This window comes from Octopus sinensis, linkage group LG4 (genome assembly GCF_006345805.1).
Source record: "Octopus sinensis linkage group LG4, ASM634580v1, whole genome shotgun sequence".
NCBI lineage: Eukaryota > Metazoa > Mollusca > Cephalopoda > Octopoda > Octopodidae > Octopus > Octopus sinensis.
Genome location: NC_043000.1, coordinates 5,319,433 through 5,338,275, shown reverse-complemented (window position 1 = coordinate 5,338,275; position 18,843 = coordinate 5,319,433). Strand labels below are relative to the sequence as shown.

Genomic DNA, 18,843 nt, shown 5'->3' with positions numbered 1-18,843 from the left:
ATCTCAAGCACTTGGCTGCTATTTATGTTATTCTCTCTACCCCGCCCTCATAACTACCACCACCGGAAGGATAAGTGAAAGGGCAAAGTTGACCTCGACGGGATTTGAACTCAAAACATAAAGGGACGTAACTAAATACCGTTCAAAAGAAAAAAAAAAAAAAAAAAAAACCATTTGTCCCGTATCAATGGCGATAGAAATTCTGCAATAACAACAACGACAACAACGATGATGATGATGATGATTTCTTTATTAACCACAAATGGTTTACATCAAGAAATAAGGGTTTCTATTTGCAGAGACCAAAAACATATGATTATAAGAACTGGCATGGTATAGAGAACTGAATGTGTGTGCGTGGAGAGGTAGATGAATCAACAGATTAGTAGACAGACACAGATATATATATATATATATATATAGATAGATAGATAGATAGATAGATAGATAGATAGATAGATAGATAGATAGATAGATAGATAGATAGATAGAGAAGAGAGACCACGTTAAACAATTATAATTGCACTAAAATATTGGATAATAATAATAATGATAGTAAAGATTATGGCGATGATGTTTGTGATAATGATGGTAATTATTAGCTTTATTACTCAATTGGTTGATAATAATTATTTAAGGGTCTGGTGAAAGTTGTATTTGATGTTTTAAGTATCTCTTTCATTAAACACGCATGAGAAAAGAAAAAGGCAAAGCGAAAATAAACGAGAAAATTAAAATCGTGTAATTTATTTATATTATCCGCAAATAAAGATATTATGTATCCCCTTCTATAAAATACAAATAATACTTTTAATATAAACAACAGATTCATGTGGATATATATACACACACACACTCATATATATATATATATATATATATATATATATATGAGTGCGTGTGTGTGTGTAGGGGGGTGAAAGCATGGAAGGGACTCAAAAATATGGGGGGAAATCTTTAAAATGGTGAAAGTAAGAACGTAAACGTGTTTTTAATGCGCGTTTTGAAAAGAAAAGAAAAAAGGACCTGTTCCCTATATATACACACACACACACATTTACATATGTGTGTGTGTATATATAGATACACACACACACACATATATATCTGTTTAGCTTTATGTATCTTCGTATCCAAGAAAGAATAAAAATGTAATCTCTTTGGTTTTTAACGCTTTTCTGGTCCCTGAATTACGATTTTACGTATGGTTCCTTAAACTGGTCCATCAACCATCCATTCATCCCTTCCATGGCCCTTTACAATTACAAATAATCGTGTGTGAACGTGTTATTTTCATTTCATTTAAACCGACTGCCATGGACAGTTGCGTTTTTCTTTCTCCTTCTCCCATGGCTTTCATTCTTACTAAATATATTCATTATTAACGTCTATAATAATAATAATAATAATAATAATAATAATAATAATAATAATAATAATAAATATAATTATAGCAATCTACATTATTGTTATTCATTCATTGTTGGTCTCATCCATGTTTTTTCCTTGATGGAAATCCATCAGTGTTTGTTATGAGTTTTTTTCCCCATTTTCTCTTAACGCCTGGGTCCTTCTTGCCAATAAAAAAGAAATTATTATTGTTATATTACCATTATTTTTATTGATACCGACTGACATTACATTTGTCATAAATAACAAATACATTACCTTGATCGTAACATACAAAAATCTAAAGATCTTTCTTATTTCTACACATTTTCCTTTCTGCTACTGTATACATATAATTGAACATGTCAAAGCCAAATTCGTTTCATTGAATGTAATTATATGTAGAACATATAAGTGAGAGACAGAGAGAGAGAGAGAGAGACAAGGAGATGGTTGTCACTTGCAACATGAAGTGCCTTCATAATAATGTGGATCAACAGTAGCCAAAGATAAAGTCTGGACGGAATCAACAGACCATATTGACAGGAATGGAGCACGAACGAATGCTTAGCCCCAAGTCTTCGGTTCTATTCGGCAATGCAACAGTGTCGATGTATGTATGTATGTATGTATGTATGTATGTGTATGTATTGTGTGGGTTGTAGTATGTATGTATATATATACACACGAATCTATCTGACTGACTATTCTCTGTACATACATACTACATACATACATACATACACATATATATATATATATATATATATATATATATATACATATATATATATATATATACTATATATATATATATACATATATACACATATATATACATATATACACAATATATACATATATATATATTATATATATACATATATATATATACATATATATATATATATACATATTATATATATATATATAATATATATATATATAATATACGAATATCTATCTGGCTGTCTATTCTCTCTACATATATATTATATATATATATATATATAATATATATATATATATACATACATACACACACGTACACACGCACGTGTATGTATGTGTGTGTACTAAGAGCGTTATTGTTCCAGTCTAGACTTTATATGGAAATATGAAATAATTATTACTACTACAACTAATACTGCTAATAAGAAACAAAATGCGAACAATTTTGTGTTGTCTTCAAAATAAACATTTTCAAAAAGACCCCTTCCATCTCTCCCTCTCTCTTTCTCTCCTTATCTATCCATCCATCCATCCATCCATCATCCATCCATCTATCTATCTATCTATCTATCTATCTATCTATCTATCTATCTATCTATCTATCTATCTATCTCTATCTATCCATCTATCTATCAATCCATCTATCTTTCCATCTATCTATCTATCAATCCATCTATCTATCTATCTATCCATCTATCTATCTATCTGTCTAATATATCTATCTATCTATCTATCTCTGTCTATCTCTGTCTATCTATCTCTATCTGTCTATCTATCTATCTATCTATCTATCTATCTATCTATCTATCTATCTATCTATCTATCTGTCTGTCTGTCTGTCTGTCTGTCTGTCTGTCTGTCTGTCTGTCTGTCTGTCTGTCTGTCTATCTATCTATCTATCTGTTTATGCGTGAATAGGTACATGTGTGTATGTATGTAAATTTTCATACATATGTTTGTGGATTCTCTGTATATGGAAGTAGGAATAGGCAGGAGATGGTCGTTAGATTGGCACTCAGCTGAGTATAGAAAATAGGGTTAATATATTTACAACCTATATGTGGTACATGTTGTTCATTCAAACGTTAATAATTAAGTCTGTATTTGATTTCCAATACAGTCATACCCCACTCCATCATATACGTATGTATATATGCATACATGTGTGTGTGTACTATATATATAATATATATATATATATATATATATATATATATATATATATATGGGTGTGTGTATGTATATCGTAATGTATGTGATGTTCGTAATTTACGCCACTGTCTGTACGCACACACCGAGAGCCATATATAAAAATATACACTGTGTATGGAGCCATTCTATTTCGTCTGTGTGTGTGTAGTTACACCATATTGAACCAATCTAAAGCTGTTTCTCTATGTATATACATACATACATACATACATACATACATACATACATACACACATACATACATACATACATACATACATACATACATATATATGTGTGTGTGCACATCTGTCTATCGATTTCTCTATCTGTACGAATACACATCTATAGCTTTATCTCTGTATCTATCTACCTACCTATATAATATATATATATATATATATATATATATATATATAATTGCCCTATTCTAACAAAATTTAAATTAATTCTTTGGTGAACGAGGGAGGTATTTCAATTTTCTTACGGAATATCAGTATATATATATATATATATATATATATATATATATATATTATTATATACACACCTCTGTGTCTGTCTGTCTCTCTCTCTCTCTCTCTCTCTCTCTCTCTCTCTATCTCTGTATATGTGTGTGTGTCTGTGTGCGTATGGTTTTCTGCAATGAATTGCGTTGGAACAAATGTCTCTACAAAATTTCCTTTTAAATATTTGTGTGTATGCGCGCGTGTGTATTATCATCTTACACACACACACACACACAGTCATCTTACACACACACACACCACGCACGTTTTTAATTCCGACTAAAAAACAAAAAAAACGCACAATCACACACGCACGCGAAAGAATAACAGTGAAATTGAAGTGTAATTTATGTAACTGCGAGACTCGTATATTATGCATGGTTGATTGGAACGGTCGACACCTCTCACTCATCTGTTCTTCACATGAATACGAAAATCATGGAGAAGGAAAAAAAAAGAAAACTGGGCTGTTTATTTATTTATCTATTTGTTTCTTGTTTATTTTATACCTTGTTGAACGTAACCTTAATGAAAAGGGGTGAAGGACTAATGTAAACCTATCGAGGTATTTCAAAATCCTAATTGTCAATGAATTTGGCTGTGAGGATCCCAAAAACCCCATATTCCGACCCTCAACAGTGTAATTACCACTTCTGCTATTCCTGATAAAGATACAACTACTGATAACGATAATAATAATAAAATTAAGAGTAATAATGATAATAATAATTATTATTTATTAATTAATAAACCCATTGACTAACTATAATAATGTCTGCTTAGATTGCGACAAGGGCGAGTAATGAGGTGACGAACACGTGTCTTCCATGTTCTTCTCTGGATGATACTCTTTAATCTCAGGTCAAATTCTGATCCGGTACACCTATAAACCAGACATTCCTGTTATGATCATCCAGTCTGTATTTTTCGACTTTGCCTTTCATCCTTTCGGGGTCGATTAAATAAGTACCAGTTACGCACTGGGGTCGATATAATCGACTTAATCCGTTTGCCTGTCCTTGTTTGAACTCTCTGTGTTTAGCCCCTTGTGGATAGTAAAGAAATAGGTATTTTGCCTTCTGTGTGCGTGTGTGAATATGTGTGTGTGTGTGTGTGTGTGTGTGTATGGGTTTGTATATGGCTATCTAAGAATACTTGGCAGAAACGGTACAAATCAAATTTCCATTTCTACTTTTTCCTTTACGAATTTTTTTTTTTTTTTTTTTTTTTTTTACGATAAGGTGTGATTTGTGGGTGATTTAACGGCTATATTTTTTAGCAAATCGAGCTATCAAATTGAGCATCTCCCTTGTGTTGCTATCGGTGTTGTAGTTGTAGTTGTCGTTGTTGTTGTTGTTGCTCCAGAAGTCGTTTTGTCACATGGGGTGAGTCGCTTTCACTTCATTCTCGCCGGGGCGAGTCATGTGACCAAGCTTACATGTTGCAATATGGAAAGATTGACAAGATTTGTCAATAAATGAGAGAAAAAATTAGGGCATCTTTTTCACCACGATCGGATCTGATCGGATCTGATCGGATCGGATCGGGATCGGATCACCGTTAGTAGCTTTGTACTAAATAACAGCCTTTCATCACAACCACCCCACCTCCATCCACCTTTACAAACAACAACAATAACAACAACAGCGGCCCTGTCATCCACCACCGCCACCGCCACCACCACCATCACCTTCGCCGCCGCCGCCGCCACCATCACCACCACCACCACCGCCACCACCGCCACCGCCACATCGATCGAATTCTCCGTCAGAATTAATCCCCGGAATTTTTTTTTATTGTTTATTTTTATTTTTAATCCCCGACCCCCCACCTCCACCACTACACACACTTCTGTTTCCCCCCCCCCAACCCAATACTTGTTCTCCGTTATTCTGAAATACCCTCAGCAGTCGAATAAGCATTGCCGTTGGTTACTGTTGTTGTTGTTGTTTTTTATTATCATCATCATCACTATCGTCACCATCATCATTATTCATATCATCATCATCATTATCATCGTCATCATCATCGTCATCTTCATTGTCAATGATGCACAGTGCTTCTCTAATTCCTTCTCCTCTCGCCCTTTTTCTTCCTTCCTCTCTCTTCTTCCATCTCTCTCTCTCTCTCTCTCCTTCTCTCTTTCTGTCTCCCCTATCATCATAGCTATTTATCGGAAAGTATCGGTTTCCAAATGATGCCACTGAAACTTGTAGACTGCAACTGAACTTAACACTTCTTGGAAAATATAAAATAATAATAATAATAATAATAATATCAATACAATTTAAAAAAAAAAACTAAACAAAACAATGAAAAAAACCCCTCCATTCCTATGTGACATATCGAGGTTGGTTGCTCTGCAAGAAAATAACATCAACAACAACAACAGAGACATTTGATGAAACATACAATTTAGGTGGATTAATTAAATAACAGGGCATCGGTAGTTAACAGTTGTTATTTATTAATCATTCCTGTTGTTGTTGTTGTTATTGTCGCTGCTGCTGCTGCTTTCATCTGACAGAAACCATATACTTTAAATAATGATGATGATGATGATGATGATGGTAATAATCTCTTATATAATAATAATTAAGTAACGGTGATAGAAAAATATGCTGTTGAACTCTGAACTAGCTATAAATTCGTATGTATATATATATATATATATATATATATATATATATATAATTGCACGCTAGCATCCAACCATATTTGTCGCTAGAGTCACACGCGCGTACCTGTCTCTACTATTTCTTTGATCTTATGAAAACACTTCTTTGAAGAAATAAAATAAACAAGAGAAAGTGAGAAAGAGAGAGAGAGAGAGGGGGGGGAAAGAGTGAGCGGGGTGGGATAGAAGTTGAAGGACACACGTACCATTCACCTCCTATAGTGCTCCCACTTACCACCACTCTCGTAAAAACAGAAGAAAGAAAGAAAAGCCAGAAAACAGATAGAAACCCTTTAAAGGGGTTAATTGTCATACTAGAACTAACACACCTGTAACTGATACACTCAGGCGTGTATTACATCTGTTAGTCACGTAGGTGAGGTGTTTTCTTTCTTTTTCTTTTTATCAATTATTTCTGTTGCATTCTAGGCAAGCTGTGTGTCGAAAGCCAGGATGCTTGTCTGTACTGTGTTGTATTGCATTATACAGTACTTCGTAGTGAGGTAGATATGCATTAAAATCTCTGATTACATAAAAACTAGATTAGACCAAAGCAGAATTGCCAGAGTGCTACTGGGACAAAAAAAGATGTCCTACAGTACTTAAATTATGAGCCTTTAGGTGCTGATTTCAAATACAACTAAGGTCATAAATGCTTTTCATCCTTCTTCTTCATCATCATCGTTTAACGTCCGTTTTCCATGCTGGCATGGGTTGGACGGTTTGACTGGGGACTGGTGAACCAGATGGCTGCACCAGACACCAGTCTGATCTGGCAATGTTTCTACAGCTGGATGCCCTTCCTAACGTCTACCCCTTCGAGAGTGTAGTGGGTGCTTTATACGTGCCGCCGGCGCGGGAGCCAGTCAGGCGGCACTGGCATCGGCCACGTTCGGATGGTGCTTTTTACGTGCTACCGGCACAGGAGCCAGTCGAGGTGGGGTGGCAGGCTGGCATCGGCCACGTTCGGAAGGCGCTTTTTACGTTCTACCAGCACCAGGAGCCAGTCAGGCGGCACTGGCAACGACCCACACATGTATGGTGCTTATTGCGTGCCACCAGCACGGGAGCCAATCAGGCAGTACTGGCATCGGCCACAGCTACAATTTCCATTTTTGATTTCGATAAAAAAAAATGTTCTCTAGTATTTCAGTTATGTCCCTTTAAGTTCTGAATTCAAATACTGATTAGATTAGACCATAGCAGAATTGCTAGAAGTGTCCCACAGCGTTGTAGTTATGAGTCTTTTAGTTCTGAGTACAAACACAATTGAGGTCAAAAATGATTTTCATCCTTCAAGGGTTGATATAATAGAACACCAGTTAAGTACTGTTAAAAAATGTTCTGTAGTATTTTAGTTATGTCGATTTAAGTTCTGAGTTCAAACACTCATTAGATCCATGTTGCTTTTCATCCTTCTGGAGTTGATGTAACTGAAAATCAGTTCAGTACTGGAGTCAATTACAGCAGTCTAGAGACATTAGACTGTGGCCATGCTAGAGCACCACCTTGAAGGGTTTAGTCAAACAAATCAACACCTCTACTTATTTTAAAGCCTGGTGCTTATTCTATTTGTCTCTTTTGCTAAACCACCAAGTTATGGGGACGTAAACAAACCAACACTGGCTGTCAAGTGGTGGTTGTGGGGACAAACATAAGACAAACACATTTACATACACACACACACACACACATACACACACACTCTTACATACGACAGATTTCCACACAGTTTATATCTTCCAAATTCATTCACAAAGGCTATAGTGGAAGACATCTACCCAAGGTACTATGCAATGGGACTGAACCCAAGACCAAGTGATCAGAAAGCAAACTTCTTACCACACAGCCACACCTGCAAAGCATTATGTTTGAGGCTCTAATGGACATATAACTGAAAACTTAATAGAAAGTAGTATTAAAAGTTTCACATACTATTTATTTTCCCATTGAAAAATGGTGAAATAAGGACAAAAAGAAGTAAAAATGCAATAATAACCATCCGGCCATCCATTTTCATTGCCTTCTGATTCTGGGAGAGCTGTGGTGGGGTAGATTCTGCAGCTACCTCTTTCCACAGGGTCCTTTCAGAGGTAACTACCCTTAAACTGTTCTATTAGATTCTCAAGTGTGCCTTACCTGTGAGCATGAATGTTGGGTACTGATTAAAAGAGTGTGATTACTATGGGGTTCCTATGGCCAAAATGATGTTCCTTTGGCTGAAATGAGGATTTCTGGACTTATGTTACCCGACAGGTTGCATAGCTCAGTGAGTGTATCCAGGTTGAGCCACTACTTTCCCTTGTGGAGAGGTCACAGTGCTGGTGCTACAGACATGTTTGGAATTACAAAGGAAAGGGTATCATGGCAAGATTCTTCAAGGCAAACCAACCGGCAGGAGACATAGAGGTAGACCACAAGTGATATACAATAACAACAACAATAATTCATGTGCTGACAGAGGGTAGGGCCTTTATGTGATCACTCAGCATGCTAAATGTAGCAGTCAAGTCTCCCTGAAATAACATCATCCTTTCTTTCACAAAAATGATCACATGAAGTAATATGATCCTACATGAACTGTCTCAAAAAACAATGTAATGGAGTGGTCATAGCTGGAATGCCTATTGATCATAGGTCTCCTTCATCAGGGCTCACCTGGGGTTAAACAAAAACAACCAAAACATTCTGATTAATAAGTAGCTCATTAAGGTGTTGTGTAGTGGCAAATTGGAAAGGGTCATTATAGCATCAGGTGGAATTCTTAGCAGTATATGTTCTAATGCCCTGTACTCTGAGTTCTAATCCTGATGAGGCTCCGAAAATATTTTCATCTGAATATTATAAATAATTTTGGAATGAGATCGATAGTTTTGAGGGGAAAGGGTTAGTCAGTACCATATATTATATGCATATATCTTGATTTTGATTTTGATGGAAAGAAAATGTGTTATAAATAAAATTTCATGATAGTTAAAACTGCTGATCAGATTAACCCTTTCATCACCGTTAGGCGCAGGTGTGGCTGTGTGGTAAGAAACTTGCTTCCCAACCACATGGTTCTGAGTTTAGTTCTACCGCATGGAACCTTGAACAAGTGTCTTCTACTACAGCTCCAGGCTGACCAAAGCCTTGTGAGTGGATTTGGTAGATGGAAACTGAAAGAAGACTGCCATATATATATGTGTGTGTGTGTGTGTACGTATGTATGTATGTATGTATGTATGTATGTATGTATGTATGTATATTTTATGTGTGTGTGCCTCTGTGTCTGTGTTTGTCCTCCCATCACCACTTGACAACTAGTGCTGGTATGTTCACATACCTGTAACTTAGTGGTCCAGCAAAAATGACTGATAGAATAAGTACTAGGCTTAAAAAATAAGTCTAGGTACTCTCTTTTTACTCTTTTACTCTTTTACTTGTTTCAGTCATTTGACTGTGGCCATGCTGGAGCACCGCCTTTAGTCGAGCAAATCGACCCCAGGACTTATTCTTTGTAAGCCCAGTACTTATTCTATCGGTCTCTTTTGCCGAACCGCTAAGTGACGGTAATTGATTTGTTCAACTAAAGCCCTTCAAGGCAGTGCTCCAGCATGGCTACAGTCAAATGACTGGAACAAGTAAAAGAATAAAAGAATCTTCATTTCAATTAATGTCTGTAAATTAATGAAGTATTTAGCAAAATAACGATCATAATTTAGCTCGGAAGCTGGAAAAACAGCAGCAAGTGGACAGAATCGTTAGGACATCAGACCAAATACTTAGTGGCATTTCTTCTGGTGCTTTACATTCAGAGTTCAAATCCCTCCAAGACTTACTTTGTCTTTCATCCTTTTAGCGTAGGCAAAATAAGTACCAGTTGTGTACTGGGGGGTCAATCAATCAACTACATCCTTCTTACAAAATTTCAAAATGCTGATGATAAAAAGAATAATTAAGCTGATATTTGGAACGTAAATTAACATGAAATTTTTAATGGAAGATTTTAATTTAGATCCCTTTAAACAGGAAATTTGTATCCTATAACCAGAGATGGACTCAACAGGCTTGCATCAGAAGGATTAAAATAATTGAAAACTGATGGTGCCAAAGATATTTCATAGTCTCTGAAGAAAGAGACCTCATTTTTTTCTGCCAGGAAGGTGTCTGCTAATGAACAATTTCCTTCTAAAATGTGTAGAAGGGAACTGAAACTTTCTAGAGTGGCTAAATGTTTAAATAGTTTGCTTCACTATCATGAGCTCACAAGTTCAAGCCTACTATACTTCACCTTGGATAATGAGTTCTTCTATAACCTTGGGTCAGTCCAAATTGCATGAGTGAAATTTGGTTGATGGAAACTATATGGAAGCTTCTTAAATGGACTGTTCCTGTGACATTCAAAGATCCAAATTTGTTATACATTTGTCATACTGATTCTCTATAAAAATTACATTGGAATTACACTTTCACTTTACATTATATTTCAATAAATAGATAAGTTTACTTGGTTGAACACCTTGAACACTTATCACCAAAACTGACACAAGATCTATTTAAAGGAAGGAACTAGTTCAACTCCCATCTATTTAGTAATCTTCTTAGCTTACAGAGACATTTGTGATATTAAGGGAAAACTTTATTTCACAATGTTATATTATGTGGTCCTATTCTATGCATGAATTTGATGATATTTTTGAAAATTTAGAAACTTACATGTTTATGCAAATTGATGGAGATGATATTTTATAAAAGAAAAGGAATGGTATTTTCCCCTCCTCCTCCTCCTCCTCATCATCATCATCACCATCATCATCATAATTATCATCATCGTTTTTATGGCAGTGAGCTAGTAGAATCATTGGGACTTTGGGTAAAATGCTTTACAGTATTTCTTCTGGCTTTTTATGTTCTGAGTTCAAATGCCGTCAAAGTCAAGTTCACTTTTTATCCTTTCAGGGTCTATAAAGTAAAGTACCACTCAAGTATTGGGGTCAATGATATCAACTAACCTCCTTTCCTCAAAATTGTTGGCTTTGTACCAAAATGAAGAGCCGTTATTATTAGAGATTAAATTCTGATGAGGTCAACTTAGCCTTTCATCTTTTCCATGGTTGACAAAATACAGTACCAATCTGGTACTGGAGTCAATGGTATTGACTAACCTTTTCCATTCAAAATTGTTGACCTTGAACCTAAATCAGAAATAATTGTTGTTGTTGTTGTTGTTGTTATTACCTGTGCCTTAGCGAAGGTAGAGGTATTGTTTTCAGTCGTGTTTGATTGTGCATGGACAAAGTATCTCAAGAACCGTTGGATGGATTCAGATGAAACTTTCAGGGATGTTTGGCCTCATGATTGGCACAAAATGATTTGATTTTGGAATCGATCCAGTACCGGACAAGGATTCTGGATTATTTTCCTGTTTTTTTTACTTAATTTTTGAGAGCGGTCGGGTTCATTTTTAGTATTTTGTTTGTGAGAGCAGTTGAGTTTATTTCAGCTTTTCTCATTTTAAAAAGCATCTCTGGCTAATCGTTGAGAGGACGTTGGTGTTACCTGGGCAGAGGTTTGCCCTCTCTGAGTGTTCTTGTTATCATCATCATCATATCATCATCATTATTATTACGATTATTATTATTATTATTATTATTATTATTGTTATTATCATCATCATCATCATCATCACCACCACAACCACCACCACCACCATCATCATTATCATCATTATTATTATTCATTGTAGGCAAGTAGGAAAATTTGTTTCGAAACACATAACTGTAATAGTAACAACAGAGTTATTAACTTATTGCCTTTGAGTTAATAACTTAAACATCCAGCCATTGAGTCGTCTTTGAAACAATGTGTTATGTTCATAGATATATATATGCACATAAGTACACCACACATAAATATTAATACATATTAATGCATTGTCATACAGATAATTAAACTAAAATATGTACTTATGCACTTGTATTAGTTTATTTCATTATCAATAGGTTAATAGCTTCAACACATCTATTTAGTCTTTAAAACAAGATTATGTTTACAGATGCGTATATATACACACACAAATATGCACTTACATATTAATAAATATTAATCAGGCAGTCATACATATTAATAAGCTAAAATGCATATTCATGTATACAAGATACACACACATACATATGCATGTATTGTAGCTTATTAATATGTATGAAGATATTCTTTTACTGGTCTCAGTTATTAGACAGTGATGATGCTTAGGCACCATTTTTAATATGCCATATTGATCCCAGGACTTATTTTACCGATCTCTGTATGTCACACCACTAAATTTTAGAGCAACACAGAATGGACATGACATAAATACAAACAGTAATACATAATGAATGGCGGCAAGCTGGCAGAATCGTTAGCACGCTGAGTGAAATGCTTGGTGGTATTTCGTCTGCCATTACGTTCTGAGTTCAAATTCCGCCAAGGTCGACTTTGCCTTTCAACCTTTCAGGGTCGATAAATTAAGTACCAGTTACACACTGGGGTCGATGTAATAGACTTAATACCTTTGTCTATCCTTGTTTATCCCCTTGTGGGTAATAAAGAAATAGGTATTTCGTCTGCTGTTACGCTCTGAGTTCAAATTCTGCCGAGGTTGACTTTGCCTTTCAACCTTTCAGGGTCGATAAATTAAGTACCAGTTACACACTGGGGTCGATGTAATCGACTTAATCCCTTTGTCTGTCCTTGTTTGTCCCCCTCTATGTTTAGCCCCTTGTGGGCAATAAAGAAATAAGTAATACATAATGAGTTTTTGCATGGTTTCTACCACTCGATTCCACCCATAGGGTATTAGGATCTCATCATTATCACCACTTTCTTTTCCATGCTTGCATGAGTCGGATGGAGTTTATTGAAGCAGATTCTTTGCAGCTGGATGCCCTTCCTGCCACCAACCCTTACCAGTTTCCAAGCAATGTAATATTTCCCAATGGCCAGGAATGTTTTCTCAGAATATTGGAAATGAATGACACTGCTTGTATGACAGTGACACTCATTTACATTTACAATTCACATGCAATATCTTTTCTACTCTAGGCACAGGGGCTGAAATTTCGGGGCAGGGGGCCAGTCAATTATATATATATATATATATATATATATTATATATATATATATATATATATATTACGTGCCGGTGGCACGTAAAAAACACCATCCGAGCGTGGCCGTTCACCAGCCTCGTCTGGCACCTGTGTTGGTGGCACATAAAATCACCCACTACACTCTTGGAGTGGTTGGCGTTAGGAAGGGCATCCAGCTGTAGAAACACTGCCAGATCTGACTGGCCTGGTGCAGCCTTCGGGCTTCCCAGACCCCAGTTGAACCGTCCAACCCATGCTAGCATGGAAAGCGGACGTTAAACGATGATGATGATGATATATATATATATATATATATATATACACATACATATATACACACACATATATATATAAATATATATACATATATACATATATATGTATATGTACACATACATGTTTGATGGGCTTCTTTCAGTTTCTGTCTGTTGAACAACTCACAAAGCTTTGATCAGTCTGATGCTGTAGTAGAAGATGCTTACTCAAGGTGCCATGCTGTGGAAATGAACCTGAAACCATGTGGTTGAGTAGCAAACTTCTTAACTACACACCCATGCCTGCACTGACTATATGTATTGATGTGTTAATAATTACTCTCATTCTTCTGGCATGGCATCAATGAAATACGTTCTTGTTTGTTTATCAGTATGATAAACCATGCCTTCACCAAAATTCGCAGTCTCATATCTATATTATGAATCAATATCTTAATAAATATGATTGTGTAGTTAAGAAATCCACTTTACAACTCTTGGGTTCTGTGTTCAATTTCCCTGTGTTGCACTTAGGACAAGCTTCTTCTATTACAACTTTGTGTTCGCCAATACCTTCTAAAATTTTGATTACCCAAACTGTACAGAAGTCCATAATATATTTATGTGCGCGTGGTATATTGGTGTATGTCTGTGTCTGTGTGTGTGGTCTATTTGTGTATGTATGTGTGTATGTGCACACATGCATGTGTGTGTAATATTTATATATGTATACACACACACATAAACCTAAATATGTATTGGTGTGTGTGTTTGCTTCTGTGTATCTTTGCACTGAGCCTGCTTAGGCACCAATGATGTTTGTTTGTGTCCCATTGCTCAGGAATTTGGTGTGAAGGAAACAAATGAAACACCTTACTTGTTTACAAATCATTGTTATACAGTCAGATGTTCCTCTTGTCATTAACCTTTTCCTAATTTTCAAGAAATGAATCACTTATTCCTTATTATGTCAAAGGCACCGAGCAAGCAGGTGATTTGTAGTTCAGAGAACTGACCACAGAGTAACATTTTCTGTAGGTGACAGCTTTTCTTTGAAATGAATGACATGGAAAAACACCCACAGTCACACACACACACACACACACTCACACACACACACACACACACACACACACACACACACACACACGTATATGATGATTTACTTTGAATTTCAATTCTATCAAATTCATTCACAAGGCTTGGATTGGCCTGAGGCTACAGTGAAAGAGTCTTGCTGAAGGTGCTGTGCTGTGGAACTGAACCTAAAATCCACATCATTGAGAAGTGAACTTCTTGACCATACAGCCATACCTGATCTTGAGTATTCCAGAGCATAAACCTAGCTCCTGGTGCATGAGTCCACAACTAAGCTTTGATCCTTGGTCGAAAGCATTTCATTTCGATTCTGCTGCAAAAACACCACTGGGGCAAAATATAAACATTGCAATTAATTATTTTCTCTCATCCATAAACATATATATAATGGTCTTTATGTTTATCTAGAGAAGATAGCAAAGCATCTAATTCCCCATTCTGTTCTTAGAAACACCAAGACATAGAGCAAAGAGCAAACCATATCCAGAAGCAGATATATCACTTTCAAATATACATAAATGTATATTAATGAGTAGGTGCATATTGGATTTGGTTGTTCATGTTCAATCTACTACAGGATGAAGGCCTCAGGCTGTTCTCTCCACCAACCCTGGTCTGGTGTGCAGGCATGCATTCAAGCTTGGGATTATACTGGTTTGATGAATCTGCTTTGTCACACTGGCTTGCTGTGGCTTGGCAGACGGATGTAGGTTTTTGTCTTGTACTCATTCTCAGGAGTAGTAAGTCAATTACACTGACCCTGGTATTCAACTGGTTCTTATCGGTAGGTGTATATGTTGAAATAATGACTGTAAGCAAAAGCCAACTCTCACCTTTTCATACCATATTCCTTGAATGTAATCAGAAGCCCACTTTGATGCTTTCTTTACCATTCTTTTGTTGAAATACTCTGCCTGTTTCAGTTAATTTTAAAAATAGTGAAGAATTAAGTAAAACAACTTCGTCACTTTGTTGTTAAGCTGGTGTTTGGTGCATAACATGAGATTTTGATAGAAGGTTTTAATTTAGACAATTTTAATTCAAAAGAAGTTTGTATCAAAAACAAGTGATGGTCTCAGGCAGGTTGGTATTAAAAAGTTTTAAATTCATTTTTGTATATATCCTTGGTGTATTCTAATCTCTTAAGGAGCTTTTGGAGACACAGGGATTACGTGAAGTGTTGAGCAGAGGTGATTTGAATATCTCTGCATATAAGATGGATGCTAGTCGATCACCTGTAACCTTCCTATAGGGTCTGGTATCTTCTCATGACAACTACATGTTGTTGATGTTGTTGTCGTTGTTGATGATGATAATGATGATGATGACACTATTATTTCAACTCTATGTCATCCCCGAATGAAACTTGGATCCAAAGAGTTGTAGCCTTTTATTCAGACATAATATTCAGGACTACATTTTCTAATATGTGTATCCTTCCATTTTTCAGATGTTAGAGGTTTTGATTTGAGGAAGATTTGGTTTCTATTTCTAGCAAGTCAAGCAACCATGCCGAGACTTATCCACAGCTTACTGACCGTTAGTTGTTGTTGTTGTTGTTGTTGTTGTTGTTGTTGTTGCCATTGTTGTTGTTTAGCCTTCAGGTCAGGCAGGCCTATTATCAAAAGAGTTCTAGTTATGGCCAGACAGATGTAGTCAGAACAAGACCATGTGTGTTCTTCCTTTTGATGTAATGTAGTTGCTCTTTCTTGCAGGTCACGCAGTGGTGTTCAGTATTTTTTTTTTTTTTACCTAATGGCACTCTGAAGATTAGCTAAAACACTACTTGAGCTTTTCATATGGAAAGTTGAAAAAAAACAATGTTTTAACGATATACATTAGAATTAAAATTAGAAACAATTGCAAATCTCATTTCATTTATTGTGCTTGGTTTCAAATATAATGGTTTCAAATTTTGGCACAAGGCCAGCAATTTTAGGGGCGGTCCTAAGTTGATTACATTGATCCTATTGCTCAACTGGTACTTTACTTTATCCAACTGGAAAGAATGAAAGGCAAAGTCAGCCTTACTGGAATTTGAACAGAAAATGTGGAGAGCCATTCAGCAATTCAACCAACATGCTAATGGTTCTGCTAGCTCACTGCCTTATATTTTATGTAATAAAATTGAAGATGGCCAACTAGAAAAGTAGTTAGAGCATTGGACAGATTGCTTAGAAGTAACTGTTCTGGATCTCTGTACTTAGAGTTCAAATCCCACTGAGATCAACATTGACCTTCATCCTTTTGGGGTCGATGTATAAAGTACCAGTTAAATATTGAGAGTAATTATTCTATTTCTGTGATTCTTATTACTTGTCTGTCTGTCTGTCACTTTCTCAAAAAAAAAAACAAAAACAGACATGGAGAAGGATAAGCTCCCTCATGTCACAAAATGCCCGAAACACACCATTTGTCATAATAGTAGCCCATCTGATGGCTCCATCAATGACTTCAGGACCCTAGTTAAAGCATGTTAAGGCATCAACAAAATTTTGAGTAACGTGTTTTCCAAGACATCATAACAATAATTAAGAGTTTTTAAAGCTGCAAGTTAAATTTTCAAAATAATTTGACACACCACTTGCTACCCATTATGGCAGACTGTTTGCTGTTTGAGGAACCCAAATAAGGGTTCTCAACCATTTTTATCTATGGACCCCTTTGATTATTGTTTTGATGTTTAAAAACTAGTTTTATAGACACTTCTTTTAAAATTCCTATTTTGTATTTTACATATTAAATTGTGTAGGCTGGACTATGTAAAACCTTTGAGTAAGAAACCTAGCTGTTTCTTCAAACACATACCAATACATACATCTAAAGCAGAATTTTTTCAGGGGTCCTTAAAATACTATTGTGGATACCCAATTTACTACTTTGTTATGTGGACCCCCAAAACTCTTATAAGAACCCTCAGGGGCCATATGGAACCTAGTTGAGAAACATTGATGTAGAGGTTCTTGCATTGGCTAATTGTTGGCTAATTTAAATGAAATGTACCGGACACTAAACATTCTACACAGATACAAAAGGTGCACACAGCTCCTGCCATGGAACTGCACTCAAAATGCATGTGCTGGTAAACAAATAAAATATTTACCTGGTTGTTTAACAGTAAATTTCACTTATGTGATCCTTTAAATCAAATTCAAGGTGTATATTTTATCGTTCTCTTTTACCAGTTTCAGTGATTGGACTGTGGCCATTCTGAGGCACTGTCTTGTAGAGTTTGGTCAAACAACTTGACCCCAGTACTTATTTACTTTTATTAAGCTTGATACTCACTTTATCATTCCCTTTAGCTAAGGCGGCAAGCTGGCAGGAATGTTAGCACGCCGGGCGAAATGCGTAGCCTTATTTCATCTGCTGTTACGTTCCGAGTTCAAATTCCGCCAAAGTTGACTTTGCCTTTCATCCTTTCGGGGTCGATAAATTAAATACCAGTTATGCACAGGGGTCGATGTAATCGACTTAATCCGTTTGTCTGTCCCTGTTTGTCCCCTCTGTGTTTAGCCCCTTGTGGGTAGTAAGGAAATATATATCATTCCTTTTAGCTAAGCCACTAAATTACAGGGTAATAAACAAACCCACACCGGCTGTTAAGGGGTTTGCAGGGGGAAAAACACAAACACAAATACATACACACATATATACATATATATTAATCCCTTTTACTTCTTGTGTTATGAAAAACATGTAAGATGGCTTATATTAGAAATTCTTCAAATAATATATACTATTTTGGAGTACTGGAATATGCAAATATGCTTCACATGGATACAGTTTGGGTTGTAATTCTATCTCCATACTATATATATATCATTATCATCATCATCATTTAACATCTGTTGTCCATGCTGGTAAGCTGGAAGGCTGTA

General features: G+C 35.9%; 1 long non-coding RNA gene across 1 annotated transcript in view; it reads left to right on the top strand.

The window, feature by feature from the left end:
• LOC118763198 overlaps nt 1–11,875 on the top strand; it is a 19,980-nt gene extending 8,105 nt beyond the window's left edge. The window contains exon 3 of the long non-coding RNA XR_004998949.1: nt 11,730–11,875. This is a non-coding gene — a long non-coding RNA (uncharacterized LOC118763198). The remainder of the gene's footprint in view (nt 1–11,729) is intronic.
• The last annotated feature ends 6,968 nt before the right edge of the window (nt 11,876–18,843 follow it).